The sequence below is a fragment of the Canis lupus genome, chromosome 4 (assembly GCF_003254725.2).
Source record: "Canis lupus dingo isolate Sandy chromosome 4, ASM325472v2, whole genome shotgun sequence".
NCBI classification, from domain to species: Eukaryota; Metazoa; Chordata; class Mammalia; order Carnivora; family Canidae; genus Canis; species Canis lupus.
The window spans coordinates 57,075,762-57,093,584 of record NC_064246.1 but is presented as its reverse complement, the minus strand read 5'-3'; the positions used below and the strand labels follow the sequence as shown (position 1 = coordinate 57,093,584).

General features: G+C 35.9%; 1 long non-coding RNA gene across 2 annotated transcripts in view; it reads left to right on the top strand.

The window, feature by feature from the left end:
* The window catches only part of LOC112651796 (uncharacterized), a 144,684-nt gene extending 131,325 nt beyond the window's left edge, over nt 1–13,359 (top strand). The window contains exons 3-4 of one of the 2 annotated variants that reach the window (XR_007410293.1): nt 8,003–8,188; nt 13,144–13,359. This is a non-coding gene — a long non-coding RNA (uncharacterized LOC112651796). Of the gene's footprint in view, nt 1–8,002; nt 8,189–9,936; nt 10,046–13,143 lie in introns of those variants that run through there. The other variant, XR_007410294.1, reaches the window with a different exon arrangement.
* Nucleotides 13,360–17,823: the final 4,464 nt, after the last annotated feature.

Genomic DNA, 17,823 nt, shown 5'->3' with positions numbered 1-17,823 from the left:
TTGAATCTATGAGTATGTCAAAATACAATGTTTAATTTAAAACTTCGGTAGCATGGAGTAGAGAGAAGGGTATAGATTTCTACAGAGAAGTAAATGAGTCCCCCATCGAACATCTCTTTCCCATTGTTTATCTTTCCCGCATCTCCATTAACCCTCAATATTTGTCTTTCCTTTTTCTAAAGATGCTGCAAAGAATTTATCTAATCAACCCCTGAAAGTGAAAACATCAAAGATACAGATTTATGTCATTTTATGCAGAAGGAAAATCACTAGGGATAGGTTATCTGGGATCTAATTTCTGGCTGATACTTCCTTGGGGAAAGATCCTTGATGAATACATGGACAACAGTAAGCCTCAGCTTCCCTCTCTGTAACATGATTAGACTTTCTGTCTTTTCTACCTCCTAAGGCATTAATTATAAGAATAGATGAAATCATAGAAGTCCGAAGGCTTTGTAAAGGACTGGCTACTGCATATATGCTGATATTGCTGTTATTCCATTTTGAGAACATCTGCTTTTACTTGGAGGCAGAGGTGTGAGCCAGTCTCTAAGGCTTAATTTTCACAGTTGGGAAGGGTTAAGATTATTTTTTGATAAAGAATGCAGTGGTTCCACTGCTGTCACAGGGACAGGCATGATCAAAAATGGCAGTTTGAGCGCAGCCTGGGTGGCTCAGCGGTTTAGCACCGCCTTTGGCCCAGGGTGTGATCCTGGGGACCCAGAATCCAGTTCCGCATCGGTCTTCCTGCGCGGAGCCTGCTTCTCCCTCTGCCTGTGTCTCTGCCTCTCTCTCTGTGTTTCATGAATAAATAAATAAAATCTTAAAAAAAAAAAAAAGGCAGTTTGAAAGAACAGAATGCCATTAGCCTCAAGAGATAGCACAGTATCCTGAACACAGAGGGTCCTCGAAATATGTTGATTTGAACTGAATGATGTTTACAAGAGCTAGACCTTGCCAATCAATTATATCAACAAAACTTTGGTGGGAGGTCACAATCATCAATATGATACTCTGCTTATCATGCAAAAATTCAAAGCAACTGATATTCCCAGGAAGTTTCTTATTATCCAGGTAATAAGTAGAGTAGTCTTTGCTTTACACTCAAAATGCTGGATATCTGTTTTTTTTTTTTTTTTTTTCCTTACCCCTCATCTGGGCAAACCTCTATAACCTATACAAATGGTGAATTCAAAACTTATGTACTGCTACTCTTTTCTCCCATATTCAGGGAGGACATTACTAATTGAAAATAAATCCTGCCATCAATCAATTAGCTAGCCATTCAAGAAACTAATTTGTGACAACATGAATGGACCTAGAACATATTGTGCCAAATAAAATAGGCAAGGAAAGACAAATACTATATAAGTTAACTTATATGTGAAATCTAAACAAAACAAAACAAACAATAATAACAAGCCTCTAAAAACCAGGCTCTTAAATACAGAGAACAAACTGGTGGTTGCCAGAGGGGTGATAGGTAAAATAAAGGAAATTAGAGAGGTACAAAATGCCAGTCATCAAATAAGTTGTAAGATGAAAATTATAGCATAGGGAATATCATCAATGATATTGTAATAACGCTATCTGTAATAACAGATAGTGACTACACTTCTCATGGTAAGCACTGAGTAATATATAGGGATTGTCAAATCACTATATTGTACAACTGAAATTAATATAACATTATATGTTAATTATACTTCAAAAGAATGAAATAATAGAAGAGACCCATTGGTCAATCCTTGTTAATTTGCTCTTTGCCAACAAGTCTTGCAACCCAAGTCTCCATTTGTATATTGTGATTTGGTGTTGCTTATGTGTGAGGCGATAGGGAGGTGACCACTGATTTTAAGGGGCTCAGAGTCAATTAGAACAGAAAACTTCAGCCTTCATAATTCTGCATTGGGGTAGGCATGTTGAAAGTGCTGGAAGAAAGGCACAAGCTTCAAGGGAGGTCTAAAAAGTAAGAGGTTACATGTTACTAGTACCATCTGGGAGGGCTTCCTAGTCATGTGCAAAAGTGTTTCATCTTCCCCAAAGTAGTGAAGATTTTCATTTCCAGAGTTGAGAGAAAGAGCATTCTATTCAGACAGCAAAGACAACAAATGCAGGGACATGTACGGTACGTACAGAAAGCAAGGCTTTACTTTGGTGCACAGGGTATTTTGAGGGAAATGACAGGATAGGAAATTTAACAGGAAAACCAGGGCCAAATCTTGGAGGACCATAGATTAAATGAAGTCAAAATGCCAGTGCTTCCCAACACACCCAGTGTACAGATATAGCAGACTCATAGTATATCAAAGTCAGAAGAGATGTCAAACAAATAATATTCTGTTTACTTTTGAGACAGAGACTTTTTACAGATGAAGAAACTGAGTCACAGAAGCTAAGTTTCAGAACCGAAAGCAATCTAGGAGTCCTGCTACCGATTGAATAGCATGTTTTGCTTTATCCTCCCAACTCCTCCCCGCCCAGTTCCCAGTTGTCTGTTTCTGGGCACAGAAGTAGAAATTAAGATTACCTATGCTTCCCTCTGATTGAATTACACATTTTCTAGACTTCACCAGTAGCGACTTTTTCCTTCTAATTTAATCTCAACTCAGAAGCCACTTCTCTGGGGAGGTCTTCTCTAACTATACTGTCTGAAGTAGCCCCTCACATCACTGTCCATCCCATCAACCTGATTTTCTTCACAGCAGGAAGCATGCTTTGAAATTACTTCCTTCATTTATCAATTTATTATTATTTTTTGTCTTCTCCTTTTAGAAGTCATCCTCTATTCTTTCTGCTTCTACTAAAATTCTATCTTGTATTACTAGCAAAATTCTAAACCTAGGGGAAAAAAAGAAAGAGGGAGGAGTTTAAAAGGAAGAGAGATGGAGAGAGGAAATTTGCAAGGAAGTTAATACAGGTTCACTAGTTCACTGAACAAACTATGAACACCCACTGTGAAGCACTATGTTAGGTAGTAATAAGAGAGACACAAAAGTGAGTAAATAAGCATGCTATTGTCCCTCTCCTCAAAGAGGTTACTGCCCAGAGTTAAAGTCAAAATGTACCCAGTTCATTAACCAGATAAATTACAACTATGAATAATGCAAAGAATGAGAAATACAAGTTGCTATGAAAGCAAAAGATAGCAAGATTTGAACCTTATCAGGCGAGACTTACTGAGAAAATGATGTTTGATAGGAGATCTCAAAGAAAGCATGGGTAAATGAGGAGGGAACAGAATCTCAACAATCAAGTGTCTCATGCCTATTTCTGTTACTGATGGTGATGGTGGTCTCTAGGCAGCTTAAATGGCCCTGGACTCCGGGACACTGTCATTCTAACAGGGCTCCTGGACATAGGAGGAAAAGATGGTGTGACAGGGTCAGCAGTACCAATTAATTACCATTCTTTGCATTAGAATTATTGTTAGTCTCAGAATAAACATTGAATGGCTAATGCAATGTTATCTGGCTACAGCAGAATTTTAATTTGCATGTTTTATGACACCAATACTTTTACACTATCCAGTAGATAGCTTTTAGAGTCAGTCTTTCTCTCCAATCTTTTAATACAGTGTGGGAACAAATTAATTTTCCACCCTCCCCTCCTCCTAGAATTCTTTCCTTTGGGCATTGCTGTATTTCTTTTCACATTTCCATTAATTGACTTGTGTATTAATTTAACTAACATTTGTTGACTATGGGCAAAGTCCATGGCAGGAACTATGAAGGATTCTGGCTTTCAGAAATCAGGCATGTTCGCAGACTGAAGTTTCTTTTCTTATACGTTGAAGAATCAATCTCTTTATACACCTGACAATCTCTAAGAGTTGTCTAAAATTTCATCTTTTCTTAGAAGCCATGAATCTCTCAGGACTATTTTGATTGCAATTGACAGAAAATCCAATTATAATTATATTCTATTTATTAAGGGAATCTATGTCTTTTGTAGCTGAACAATCCTGGGGGAAATGTGGCTTCAGGAATAGCTTATTTCAAAGCAAACCAATGTCACCAAGATCTAGATCTTGATTTCTCTCTCTCTCTTTCATATTTTGGTTCTTCTTCTGCATAAACTCTAGATTCTCTCAACAAATCCTATAAACTGTTGACTTCACACCTTGGGAGGAAATCAAGTATACCTTCTCATAAATCTCAGGGAAAGATTTCATTTCTCATTGGCCTATATTGCATCTCACAACCATCCTTGAACCTATTACTATTTTCAAGGGAATGTGAGGCACTAGTCACTTGATAGACAGGCCTAATAACATGATAGTTTTGTTGACCTATTGGTATTCCCTGAGTAGCTCTAGAAATACTTATAAAACTGTATTTTCTATCTGCTTGGAAATTCACTGTAGCAGATAAGATGGAAAAAAGCATGGTGATAGTGCTGGCAGAGTCTGTAAGTGGCTTACTTGTAAAGATAATGGTAAATAAGCATTCTTTTGTTAGTAGCTTTCTCTGCCCTAAGTTATCATAGAGACTGTACAAAATTACTATTTAAAGGAGGAAATATGGCCTACATCCAAGAAACAACCTGGTAGTTCTTTCAAACATGATTGTAATTAAAATAATACCATTAATGTAATATCATGGGCTAGATGTTGTGCTGAGAGCTTTACTAATATTTTGCATTTAAATCATACAACAATGGTTTACTTATATCATTTATTATTATTATTATTATCATTATTATTACATCCCCTATATTACATTAGGGGATGGGAAAAGAGAGACTTGAAACTAGTCATTTTCTCAAGTCTTTCAGCAAGTATATGACTCTATAAAATTTGAATCCATTGTGTTAAGAGATGAGAATATAACAGTATACAAAACCCAGAGAGGTATTGCTCTCATAAAGTGATACAGCCACCGTACAAGAGATAGACATTATTAAAAAAATTATGCGTATAAACATCAAAGTACACAGGTGATGGTTTACAGTGAAGAAGTGCAGAATGCTATGAGAATATACAGCAGGATATCTCTGAGACCTCAAGAAAAATTCTTCTGGAGAAATTATGCTTGAACTCAGACTCTGGGGATGGGCATAGGGTTAACAAGATGGAAAAAGGAGGAGTATTCCAGATAGAGGGTACCGTGTGATCAAACATTCCAAAGGGCAAGGGAAAACGGTATGTTTAGAGATATGAAAAAAGGCCAGAGTGACTAAGGCATCGAGAAATAGTGTGACCTTTGGATAGGCTGGTACAGAATATAAAACTGTGAATATAATGTCGAAACTTGCAGGGCCTTGGTAGTCTACATATATATTTTGATTTTAGAGTAACCAAAAATAATTGCAGGGTTTTGAGCATAGGAATGACTTGATTTGATTGCATTGCAAAGCAGGAAAGGAGTTAGAAGGGAGACCAACTAGGAATATATTGTATACTCCAGGAGACAGATTGCTGTGGCATTAGCAAAAGAGATGAAGAAATTGACCAATTCAGGAGATTATCAGGGGGGTAAAATCATAAGTACTTCATCGTGACAGGTTTTAGATTAGATGTGGGAGGCTGGTGTGAGAGAGAGGGAAGTGTCAGGATAAAGCCCATGTTTGTGCAGTTATCTCAGTATGAACCAAAGTTACTATCAGGAAGGCAGCAAAGCAAGGTGAATACTTCAATAGGGGAACTAGGGGATGTAAACAGGATTGGAGGAAAGGCAGCTGTATAATCAAAAAGAAAAGAGGTAGGCCCATGTGGGTGGTTTTGATGGGCAGAAAATTGCCAGGAGCCATTTGATAAGGAAAAATAGAAGATAAGATGGGGAAATATGATGACAACAGATGTAGCAGGGTGGCAGGAACCAGGCTACCATGTTTAAACATGATCCAGTAGCAAAGAAGAACCACCACAATTTTCAGAGAAAAGAAATGACATGACCATGTAAGCATGTCAGAAAGATTTGTAACCACGTGTTAAAAGAATGGAAGGGCATTGCAAAGAGAACAGAGGAGATTGAAGGGGTTGAGGGGCAGTAAGGAAGCTGATACCATATGTTCAAAAGAGGATAATGGAAACAGGGCCAAAAATCAAATCCAAATTCTAAAGTAATGTGAATATGCCAACATGCTAGATACTACAAGCTTTATGAAAGATTATACGTTATCTCAGGGAAATGACAATTTAGGGAGGAGTGAGATTTGGTTTCATTTCTTTAAGCCCAAATAAATAATCTTATGATAGGAAAATCTACAGATTTTCAAAGAGAGCCAAAGATAGCTCTCTTTGAAATGGCCCAGGAAGACCTTATAGAGAAACTGGAAGAATTTAGAATCTGGTTTTAAGTTCAACAGACAGAAAGGAAAAGCATTGCCATAGTCACAATCAAATGCTTATGTCCCCAGTATCTGAAATCTGCCTAAAATTCCATTGTAACATGTTTGATTCCTCAGTGTGATTTTGCATGTCTTTGTTTTCAGCCCCTCCCAACTAAGCACACTCTGCAAATTACTCTAAGGAGACCTACAGCCCCTTTCTGGAGTAGTTAATGAAGATGGTAATGAGATTGGGCTGAACTATGATCTCAGAAAGCCCTCCTTTAGACACTTTGAACTCTTTGCGGCCTCTCATGCCACTCACTACCACCCTTTGTCAGCTTTGCCATTATATTCTCTGACAGTTTTCAATCCTGATGACAGTGTTCATATTCAAGCCAATTTGCAATTAATCTTGCAGATGGGCTATCATCAAACTCCATCACACAATTTCCTGAGATGCCAACATATAATGCAAAATGCATTTCTTTCATGTACTGCAATTATAATTTTATCAGAAAACCAGTCAAGGATTTCTAACATTTTTATCTTCTTAACTCTAAGTAGCATATCCATTTATATTCACAGCTATGGGGCTGATGGCTTTGTCAGGAAACAGAAGTTGTAATTCCAATGGTTTTTCTAGAATCATAGGAAAAAGATACTTCACATTAGGACGTGAACTAAGAGGTCATGTGAAAATAACTCTAATATTTATGCAGTCATTTTACAGTTTTTAACCATTCTTCTCATTTGCCCCATGAGATGCACTGGGTAACTACCCATTCTGTCGCTGAAGGATCTGTGTTTTAGAGAAACAACAGGACTTGCCCAGCGTGACACAGGTTAACACTCTGACCTTAGAACTCAAGTCTTCTGATTCTTAGATTACTACTCTTTGTACTTTAGTGTGCTGGCCTACAAATTACGAATACTCTCAGAGGGTTGTCAAAGTCCAATTACATTAGGGGATTGGAAAGTAAAAACACCTGAAGTATTATCAAATTTAGGAGTGAGGAAGTCATAGCCAACAAAAAGAATGCATGTCCAGTCTAAAGGTAATTACATAAAACATAATCCAAAACACTGTTCTGGGCAAAAATACCACAAATGTAGACTGACTTTGGCCCCTGGACTGTCAGTTTATGACCCTTACTTCAACATCTGAGAAAAAAAAAAAGTTCACCCAGTTCCCATTCACTCAACCCCTAGATTTTTAATATGTATTATCTTTGTAAGAATGTTTGCTATTTTCCTTCCCTTATTTCTTTGTCAAGTACTCAAATCCTCAGGTTTTTATATGTCCTTTTGAGGATTACACATATGTCAGGAATCATATAAGACTGTGGTTGACATGATCAGTAAGATGGTATACGTATAAAATAAGAGGCACAATCAGAATTACTATAGGCATTTAGAGAAGAGAGCTTTCTCTGGGAACAGGGGTGATTAAGGAGGAGCTTCCTGGAAAATATGGAACTTCAGCTGAGCTTTAAAGAATAGGTAACTCTTTGATGATGATGTTCAATCAGTGGTCTCCGAATTGAGGGGCCCAAGACAAGCCCTGAAAATGAAAATATCATGTCTTTTATCTATTTTATGTATTTAAAATTTTGTTTATTCTTAGCATGTGAAGAGAATATCTAGACAAAATATCAGTATATAGTTTATAAATAAGAAATATTTGTATATTTGAGTAAATTCTCAAAAATATTTTTTTTTATTTTTTAAGATTTTATTATTATTTACCTATTCACGAGAGACACAGAGGCAAGCAGAGACACAGGCAGGTGGAGAAGCAGGCATAGAGCCCGACGCGGAACTCGATCCCAGGTCTCCAGGATCATGCCCTGGGCCAAAGGTGGTGCTAAACCACTGAGCCACCCAGGCTGCCCTCAAAAATATTTTTGAAAGGAGGGTAAGACCAAACACTTTAGCCTTGGATAGACAATGATGATATGATTACCAATTTTTAAATGGTTATTATGAAGTAGGTACTTTGTTTTCAATTTCATTCATTCTTACTCTTATCTTTATTATTTTTCTCTTTCCTTTTTGTTTTGCTAGTTTTTAGGATATTGAGGTGGGAGCTTAGATTATTGATATGAGAGTTTTCCTTTCTTCTCATATATGTATTTAGCACTTTAACTGTTCCTTTCTATCCTATGTTAGCTATGTCTGACACATTTTGATATATTTTATTTTCATTTATCTCAATGTTTAAATTTCTCTTGAGACTTCCTCTTTGATCCATGAAATATTTAGATATGAAATATTTAGATACATGCTGTTTAGTTTCCAAATGTTTGAAGATGATGTTCTTATCTTTCTGTTAATAATTTCTAGTTTGATTTCACTGAGATTCTTTCAATTCATTTAAACTCAATGAGGTTTGTTTTGTGGCCCTGTATATGTTCTATCTTGATATATGTTCTGTAAGCACTTGAAAAGAGTTTGTATTCTATTTTTGTTGGGTAGAGTGTTCAATAAATATCGATTAGATCATGCTGACTAATAGTGTTGGATTCTTCTGTATCCTTACTGATTTTCTGTCTAGTTCTTTTATCAATTGCTGAGAGAGGGATGTTAAAGTCTTCAGTTTTAATTGTGAAGTCGTCTATTTTTCCTTTCAGTTCTGATTTTGCTTCGTGTATTTTGCAGCTTTGTTGTTCAGTGCATATACATTGCTGTATCTACTTGATGCATTGACACTTTTATGGTATATAATCTCCCTTTCTATCTCTGGTAATTTTCTATGTGATTAAAATCTTACTTTATTGGATATTAATATGGGCACTCCTCCTTGCTTTCATTATTTAAATAATATTTCTTTTTTACTCTTTTATTATCAAACTGCCTGTAGTATACTTAGAGTGACTTTCTTGTAGACAACATATTGATGGGTCATGTTTTATAATCCACTATGTCAATCTGAGTTTTCTCATTGGCGCATTTAGATCATTTTCATGTAATGTAATTATTGATGTAACAGGGCTTTAAGTTTGCCATTTTCTGGATTATCATTAGTTTCTCTTTCTTTTTCCTATTTTTCTGTGGGTGACTTTAATATTTTTAGAATTCCAGTTTGATTTATCTATAGTGTTTTTTAGTCTATTTCTTTGTATAGCTATTTTTAGTGGTTATCATGGGTATATTATATATAAATAATTTAATAGTTTATTTATATTGTCATTTTACTTTGTTGAATGAAAATCCTACTTCTTTTTATGTCCTTTCCCCTCCTCGATGTGTGTCATAGTCAGCAAGGGCTGCCATAACAAAACACCTTAGACTGGGTGGCTTAAATAAAATAAATATATTTCTCACAGTTACTGAAGCTGACAGTCTGAGATTAGGGTGCCAGCATGGTCTGGTTCTGATAAGGACTGTCTTCCTGGCTTACAGAAGGTCACCTTCACATTGTATCTTAACATGGCCAAGAGAGAAAAAGAGAAGGGTTAGGAGAAGTGGGAAAGGGAGGGGAAGAGAGGAAGAGAGAGAAAGAAGGGTAAAGGAGAGAAGTCAGCAGGAAGAGAGAGAGAAATCAAGCACACACTCTAGTGTCTCTTCTTATAAGGGCACTAATTCCATCATGGGGGCCCCCATCCTGATGACTTCATTTAAACTAATTATCTCTCTCTTTTTTTTTTTTTTTTTTTTTTATAGTCACAGAATGAGAGAGAGGCAGAGACACAGGCAGAGGGAGAAGCAGGCTCCATGCACCGGGAGCCCGACGTGGGATTCCATCCCGGGTCTCCAGGATCGCACCCCGGGCCAAAGGCAGGCACTAAACTGCTGGGCCACCCAGGGATCCCAAACTAATTATCTCTTAAAGGTCTATCTCATCAGATTGAGAGAGGACTTCAACATATGAAAGGGGCAGGAAGCACAATTGAATCTATAGCATTTTTAAAATATAATTGCCTTAAATATTTTCTCTAATACATTTAGAAACACATCAATGTTATAATTTTTGCTTCATTTGTCAAAGAACACAGAAAGCTCAACAAGAGGAAAACTATCATTGTATTTATCCACATTTTTGGCTTACCTTGGTTTTTTTGTTTGTTTGTTTTTGTTTTTGTTTTTTTCCTTTCTGGTATCCCAAGAGTCCTTCTCTTATCATTTTCTTTCTGTTTAAAGAAATTTCCTTTGTTTTCTTTTAGGGTAGATTTTCTGGTAACAAATTATGTTAGTTTTATTTCATCTGAAAATACCTTGATTTTCCCTTTTGTTTCTTAGGAAAAAATGATATTTTTACTGGATATAGAATTTTGGGTTGACTTTTCTTTCTTTAAGTACTTGAAAATATGATGCTAATTCCTTCTGGTCTTCATAGATTCTGGTGAGAAATTATGTCATTTGGAGGGTTTCCTCTCTACAGTTAAGCAGTTTTTCTTTCCTTGTTTTTCACCATGATTTTAAATTTATCTCTACTTTTCAGAAATTTAATTATAGTGGGTCTTGGTCTGAATTTCTTTAGATTTATGCTGTTGGGGGTTTCGTAGGCTCCTTGAATCTGTATCCTTACATTTTGTGCCAAGTTTGCAAAGTTTCAAATTACCTAATTAGCTATTCTTTTTTCCATTCTTCCAGGAATTCAGTGATAGGAATGTTAGCTCTTATATTCTCACATGTTCCTTAGGCTCTTTTTTTTTCAGCTTACTTTTTCCCTGTGGTTCTGATTCTGTAATTTCTATTGCTTCAGCATTAAGTGCACAGATTCCTTCTTCTGTCTTCTCAATTGGCTGTTGACCATTCCCATTGAGTTTTATTTTGGTTACTATATTTTATATTAAACTTTCTACATGGTTTATCTCAAATTTTCCATTTTCTTGCTGATACTTTCTTTTTATTTGTTTCAGAGATGATCATAATCAGTGAAACATTTCTTGGATGGCTGCTTTTAAAGTTTTTGTCAGATGATTCAAGCATTTCTGTCATCTTAGTGATGTCATCCATTGTTTCATTTTATCATTCAGTTTTAGGTCTTCCTGGTTCTTGGTATGATGAGTGATTTTCATTTGAAACCTGAATATTCTGAGTATCATGTTTTGAGACACCAGATCTGGGGTGACTGCTGTGCTAAACTATGTGAAAATCATAATAGTAGGTCAGGTGTTGTACTGTAGTTTCCTACATATGTCAACAGTCCATTTTTTGATGTGAAACTCAATTACTTTTCTCTCGGAATGGGCCTCTTATGCTACTCCATGGTATGGATTTTTTAAATATCTCAATTCCCTTTTACTTCCATCTTCATTGCTCTTTTTTATATTATAATTTTATTGCATTTTGGCATTAAATGGGAATCTTCAACAGAGTATAAAAGTACTACAAGTTTGGGGCAACTAAAAACTTGGAATTGTTAGAGGAAACCAAATATGGTTTGGCAGAAAATGGATAACAGAATCCATGACTGGTAATCATGGGGGGCCCAAATGTCTGTTTTTTCTGCTCTGCTCTTTTGTTTGGTCTTTGCAAGCCAATCAGATGTGGCTCCCATGAAATCTTCAATGACAGTAAGCAGTTGCCACCTCAAGAGGGCTGGCATGATAGCATACTTTTAAGAGCTCCTAGTGGTCTCTGCTTGCTTGGCTGACATAGTACGCCAGCTTCGCACAAAACTTCTGATCTCACTGTGAATCAAGAGGTCCTAACCCAAGTAGGGAAAAAAGCAAAAATCTCCCCAATAGAACCAGGGCTTACCTTCAGAGCTACTACTTCAGAATTACTTACTTCAGAATTACTACTGTGAATCTCTCTACACCTTCAGAATCTGTTCCACTGACCTTGAATTATGCTATTTTCATTTTAATACACTGAAGTTTAAAAGGCTGTGAAACTCTTAAAAAATCATTGATCCCATGGCTGAATCTATGCCCTCAAGTAATGAACATGGAATGGAATCCAGAGTCAAAATTAATTCTTAAATATTATTAATTTTGTATGTTTCTCAAGAGATATTAAAGATGACTCTGTTCCTATGACCCTACTCATATAACTTTTTCTTCTTCTAAGCCCCTTTATGCAATGCTGCATCAATGCTCTTAGAATGTGGGTAGCTTCTCTCTCTCTCTCTCTCTCTCTCTCTTCTTGTATGTTAGTGAGCCTAGGATTTTATTAAACCTTTCCTCTTCTCTTCTTTTTGGTTTTATCTGTATTAGCTTGTTCACTTACTTCTACCTTGTAAAACCTTGAAAATCAGTCTGGAAATGCAGAATATTCTTCCAGAGAGGGGTAGAGTGAACTGGGGAGAGACTATGAACACACTTTTGGATCCCATCAAAGCTGCCAATGCTTTCAGAGAATTGTCTATTTCTATAGAGTTAGCTCTTAAAAGTATGGCATCTAATATAACAAAATCAGTATTATGTTATCTGTTAGCAGCTCAAAGTTAAACACTAACAGAATTTCTTAACACTTTGTTTTGCTGTGTAGGCATGGGCAATATAAGTGTTGCTTTGTATGCAAGGTCCAGAGGGTGGAAACCACACATTTAAAGCTGAGTAATATGTATCCAGCTCCAAATATTGCTGAATAGGTGTTTGAATTGGAAATCATCTCTGACATTATCAAGCCCAGTGTTCCTCTATGTACCCCAGTGGTGCATCAGAGGATATACAAAGCTACAAGAAAATAGCACACATCATTCTGAAATAAATTATATTCAATAATGAGTAACTTAAAATATAAATTTTAGAGTAAAATGAGCATAGGTTTTCAATATTTTTCAATAAAACAAACAATTTGAGGCTAGTTTTAAGATATATTTGACACTGAAAAATTGAGATTTTGCATTGGGCTGCTTCAGAGTATAACCCCTCATGTGACTGGAATCTATATTCACTTTTTTTTTTTTTTTTAACTTAGGACAGTTGTTGGCAAACCTATGTGCATACTATACTAACCTGAAATGTTACTGGATAGTGCTCTGGTACATAAGAAGCCTAGCTCCCACCTCAAGCACATGGATATCAGACTCTCTGGAAAAACAACTTGGACATCTGAGTTTTGTTTCTGTTGTTACTTGTCTTTAAAATTAAAGCTCTTTGGTCACTCTGATATAAAACTAGCATTGAGAACCACTGATTTGAGAGATACTTCAGCAGAACCACAAGAAAAGAGCTACATAGCATATTCTTTTCATTTTGTACCTAAAGCAGCTAGGCTCAGAAATAAAAAACTCACTCAGGTCACATAACATATTAGTGTCAGAGCTGAAACTAGAATGCGATCTATCAATGTCTATGCAGTGTTTTTCTATTATGTTTATCTCAACATTTATAATAGGCTAATGTCAATTTTAAAGACATTAGCTATATGATGGCTATTTAGATAAAGAACCTCATTCTAAATTACTAAAGAAAGTACTTATCTATATAGAAAATGAACCAACCAGGAATATCTGGGCTGATCCTCACAAATTATTTACATGGAAATAGCCTGAGCTTAAATGAGCTGGGAAATTTCCCTATTTCCAATATATACGCTTATTATTTTTTTTTAACTCAGTAAATACACATTCAGGCATAGCTCAGTGCTGGGCATTCCAAGGAAAGCAAAGAGGTTCGCAATATCCCAGGGAGCTTCCTAATAGTCCAGTGGAAATACAAGGCATCCCACAATCGTTACCAGTTAAGATAGGTAGAATGAAAGTTCAGACACCAACACAGATGCTGGTGGATCAACAGAAGAGGAATGAAGTTCTGGGTAAAGGTAATAATGTTTCATGGAAATGGGGGCTTTGAGGTTGGCCTGGAAGACTGAAAGCATTTGATTTGGATGAAGAGTGTCTATACCACCTATGGTAGCCAGAGAGAATGTGCAGGATACAGAGTGGAGCTACATTTCACAGGTTAGGATCGGCATCAGAGATAATGAAAGAAATCACAGAGGAAAAAAAAAGTACTCTTAAAATGTTTTTTCTTTTTTTTTTTTCTCTTAAAAGTTCTTTAAGTCGCCCCTAGAATAGAAAACATATTAGCTTATATAACCAACCATATACAATAATTTTTATGTGTAAGGAAGAAATTGTGAACAAATCTCAAGAACAAAAAAAGAGGAAGTCTGTATGACTTCCTGGATAGTCAAATCAATCTACCTCTAAGGTAACTATCAGCTTCTTACCAGTGAAGGGAAAGAAAAATTGTTCTCTACCATCAAGGTCTTCCAGCTGGACTAAGAACTAAATTTACATGAAACAGATTAATGGGATTAAAAAAGTTTTATCATGTGCACACTTAAGCCCAGTTACAAAACTGAGATCTAAAGTAATGACCAAGGCAGGCAGTTCTTATACTTTATAGACAGAGACAATAAATCTGTAAGGAATTGACAGGGCAAAGAAAACTTAGCTTTGGAAATTTTAATTAGTAAGGAATTCTCAACAGAATTTGGGCTGGGGTGGTCAATTAGTAGAAATCAATAAGGGTTGTTTATACAGACTTTTGGGCTCTAAATTTCCCATGTCTGATGAGGATGTCTCTTTCCCTCCTGGTACAGGGATGGTACCTTTCACATGGGAGATTTATTTCCTGCTTTCAGGGGGTCAGAGGAGGGTCTGAGTGCCTTTCCTTTCCTGCAGAGGCTATCTCTTATGTAACTTTTATGTAAAATAATATGCCAAAGTGGCACATTTTAGGGCAGCCTGCCCTTGGCATCTACAGCAGGGTGGCAAATTCAGAAAGGTCCTTGCCTGCCTGAAGGATTTATGGCTCCACATGGTACATATTATAGCTATGTTTGCTGAGTTGAGATTTAAATGAGATAGAAGAGTTGCACATTGTTCAAGGAAGTCTAGTTTAAAGTTTTTCCCATGAAATAAACATGTAGATTTTATGAATTTATTATAGAAGGCAAATAAGGGCCTAGATCCTAGGGTGTATGAAGCACCAATGAACACTCAACAATCATGTGCTTCATAATCTATGCCAAAAAATAAATACAGAATGTGCAGGAAAACAGAATTCATGGCACCAAAATCAACCCAGCTATTCTAGGAGGTGAGATTTATGATAACTAGCAAAAATAGGATTCAATGCAGGGTTGAAGGCAAGTACCCACTACTAACTCAAATGACCTGTTGTATTTTTCTCCTTGAAATCAGAAGGCTCGCTTTAGCTAAGTAAGATTGAGGTTTATTGCTGGTGTTAGGAATGAGATCCCCAGCAATAGAAAACAGAATCAGTCCAAGTAGCATTGTTCTCATACAGGAATGTTCACCAATACTGATAAAAGATGCAGAGAGGATCTCCTTTAAAAAAAAAAAAAAATTATTTATTTATTTATTCAAGAGAGACACAGAGAAAGAGAGGAAGAGACACAGGCAGAGGGGATGAGGGACTCAATCCCAGGACCCCAGGATCTTGCCCTGAGCCAAAGGCAGATGCTAAACCACTGAGCCACCCAGGTGGCTCCCACAGATCTCCTGTTCTCATAGAATCCAGCAGTCCAGAACACAGACTGAAGTTACTATAAGACCTGTAGACTTGTCTTGATCCTCACTTACTTTTCTCTGGCATTTTTTACTCTTCTCCAACCTTATACTCCGAGATTCAATTTTTTTGGGAGGGAGAGGATCTCTAGAAATACAAGTGGCTGCACCAGGGTGGGAATAGAGGGGTTGTTACTATTGTAGTTGCTATTTTTGGAGCTCATTGCAGTTTGTACAAACTCATACCTGCATAAGACTCATAAATTTGGCATACCTTTAACTTGCCATACCACTTACTTTTACCATCACATTGATATTAGTAGTTAAGTGGCAATGAATTATCTGAAAAGGATGTAAAGAATACAATCTCATTTGAAAATACCACCAAAATAATAAAATGTCTCATGGATTAAAATAATTAATATTGTTAAAAATGTCCATACTAGCCAAAGTCATCTATAGATTTATTACAATCCCTATGGAGTCTAATGATATTTTTTTAGAAGTAGAAAAAAATTCTAAAATTTATATGAAACACAAAAGGCCCCAAATAGCCAAAACAATCCTGAGAAAGAAGAACAAAGCAGGAGACAGCATCCTTCCTGATCTGAAGCTATATTATAAAGCTATAGTAATCAAAACAGTATGATACTGGCATTAAAATACACATAGACCAATCAAAATGGGAGCCCAGAATTAACTCATGCATGTATAGTCAATTAATATTTGACAAACAAGCCAAACATACTCAGTAGAGAAATGACAAGTCTCTAGTTGCTGGGAAAATTGAATATGCACATCTAAAATAATAAAACTAGACCTGTGGGTCACACCACTTACAAAAATTAACTTGAAATGGATTAAACACTTTAAGACCGTAACAGTCCTAGAAGAAAAAAGAAATAAGGAAAAACACTCTGACATGGTTCTTGGCAGTTATTTTTTGGATATGACACCTAATACACAAGCAACACAACAACAACAACAACAAAACAATAGAGACTACATCAGGCTAAAAACTTGCATACCAAAATAAGTGATCAACAAAATGAAATGACAACCTACTGAATAGAAAAAAGTTTATAAATGATATATTTGATAAGGGGTTAATATTCAAAGTCTATAAGGAACACATATAACTCAATAGCAAAAAATCAAACAGTCCAATATTAAAAATTGGCAGAGGATTTCAACAGACATTTTCTAAAATAGATATACAAATGGCTAATATATACATGAAATGATGCTCAGTATCAGTAATCGTCAGGAAAACGACAATCAAAACCACAATGAGCTCACTTGTGAGCATGGCTATCATGAGAAAGACAAGAGATAACAAATGCTGGTGAGGATGTGAAGAAAAGGGAACCCTTATGTACTGTTGAAGGGATTGTAAGTTGGTGCAGCCATTCTTGAAAACAGTATGGAAGTTCCTCAAAAAATTAAAGATAGAACATGTAATCAAGCAATTCCACTTTGGGAAATATGTCTAAAGGAAACATAAATACTATGTAGAAGAGGTATCTAAACTACTATGTTTACAGAAGCGATACTTATAATAACCCAGACATGGAAATAATCTGAGTGTCTATCAAAAAATGAATGGATAAAGAATCTGTGATATATATATATATATGTATATGGATATATATATATGTATATGTATACATATATATAATGCATAATAAAGATATAGATATATATAATAAAATAAAAAATAAAAAAACATATATATATAATGGAGTATTATCCTGTGATAAAAAGAAGGAAATGTTGCCATTTGTGACAACATGGATGGACCTTGAGGGCATTATGCTAAATGGAATATTCAGACAAAGAAAGATAAATGCTATATGATATTGCCTATATGTAGAATATTAAAAAAAACACATCAGAGATCATAATTGTGACTTGTGAATACCAGAGGCAGGGGATGAGTAGGGGGCCACACAGAGAGGAAATGAAGGAACGTAGTCAAAAAGTACAAACTTCCAGGTAAGAAAGTACTGGGAATGATGTGTACAACATGATGACTACAGTTAACACTGCTGTATGGTATATATGAAAGTTGTTAGAGTAAATCCTAAGAATTCTCATCACAGGAAAGGTAGGAGGGA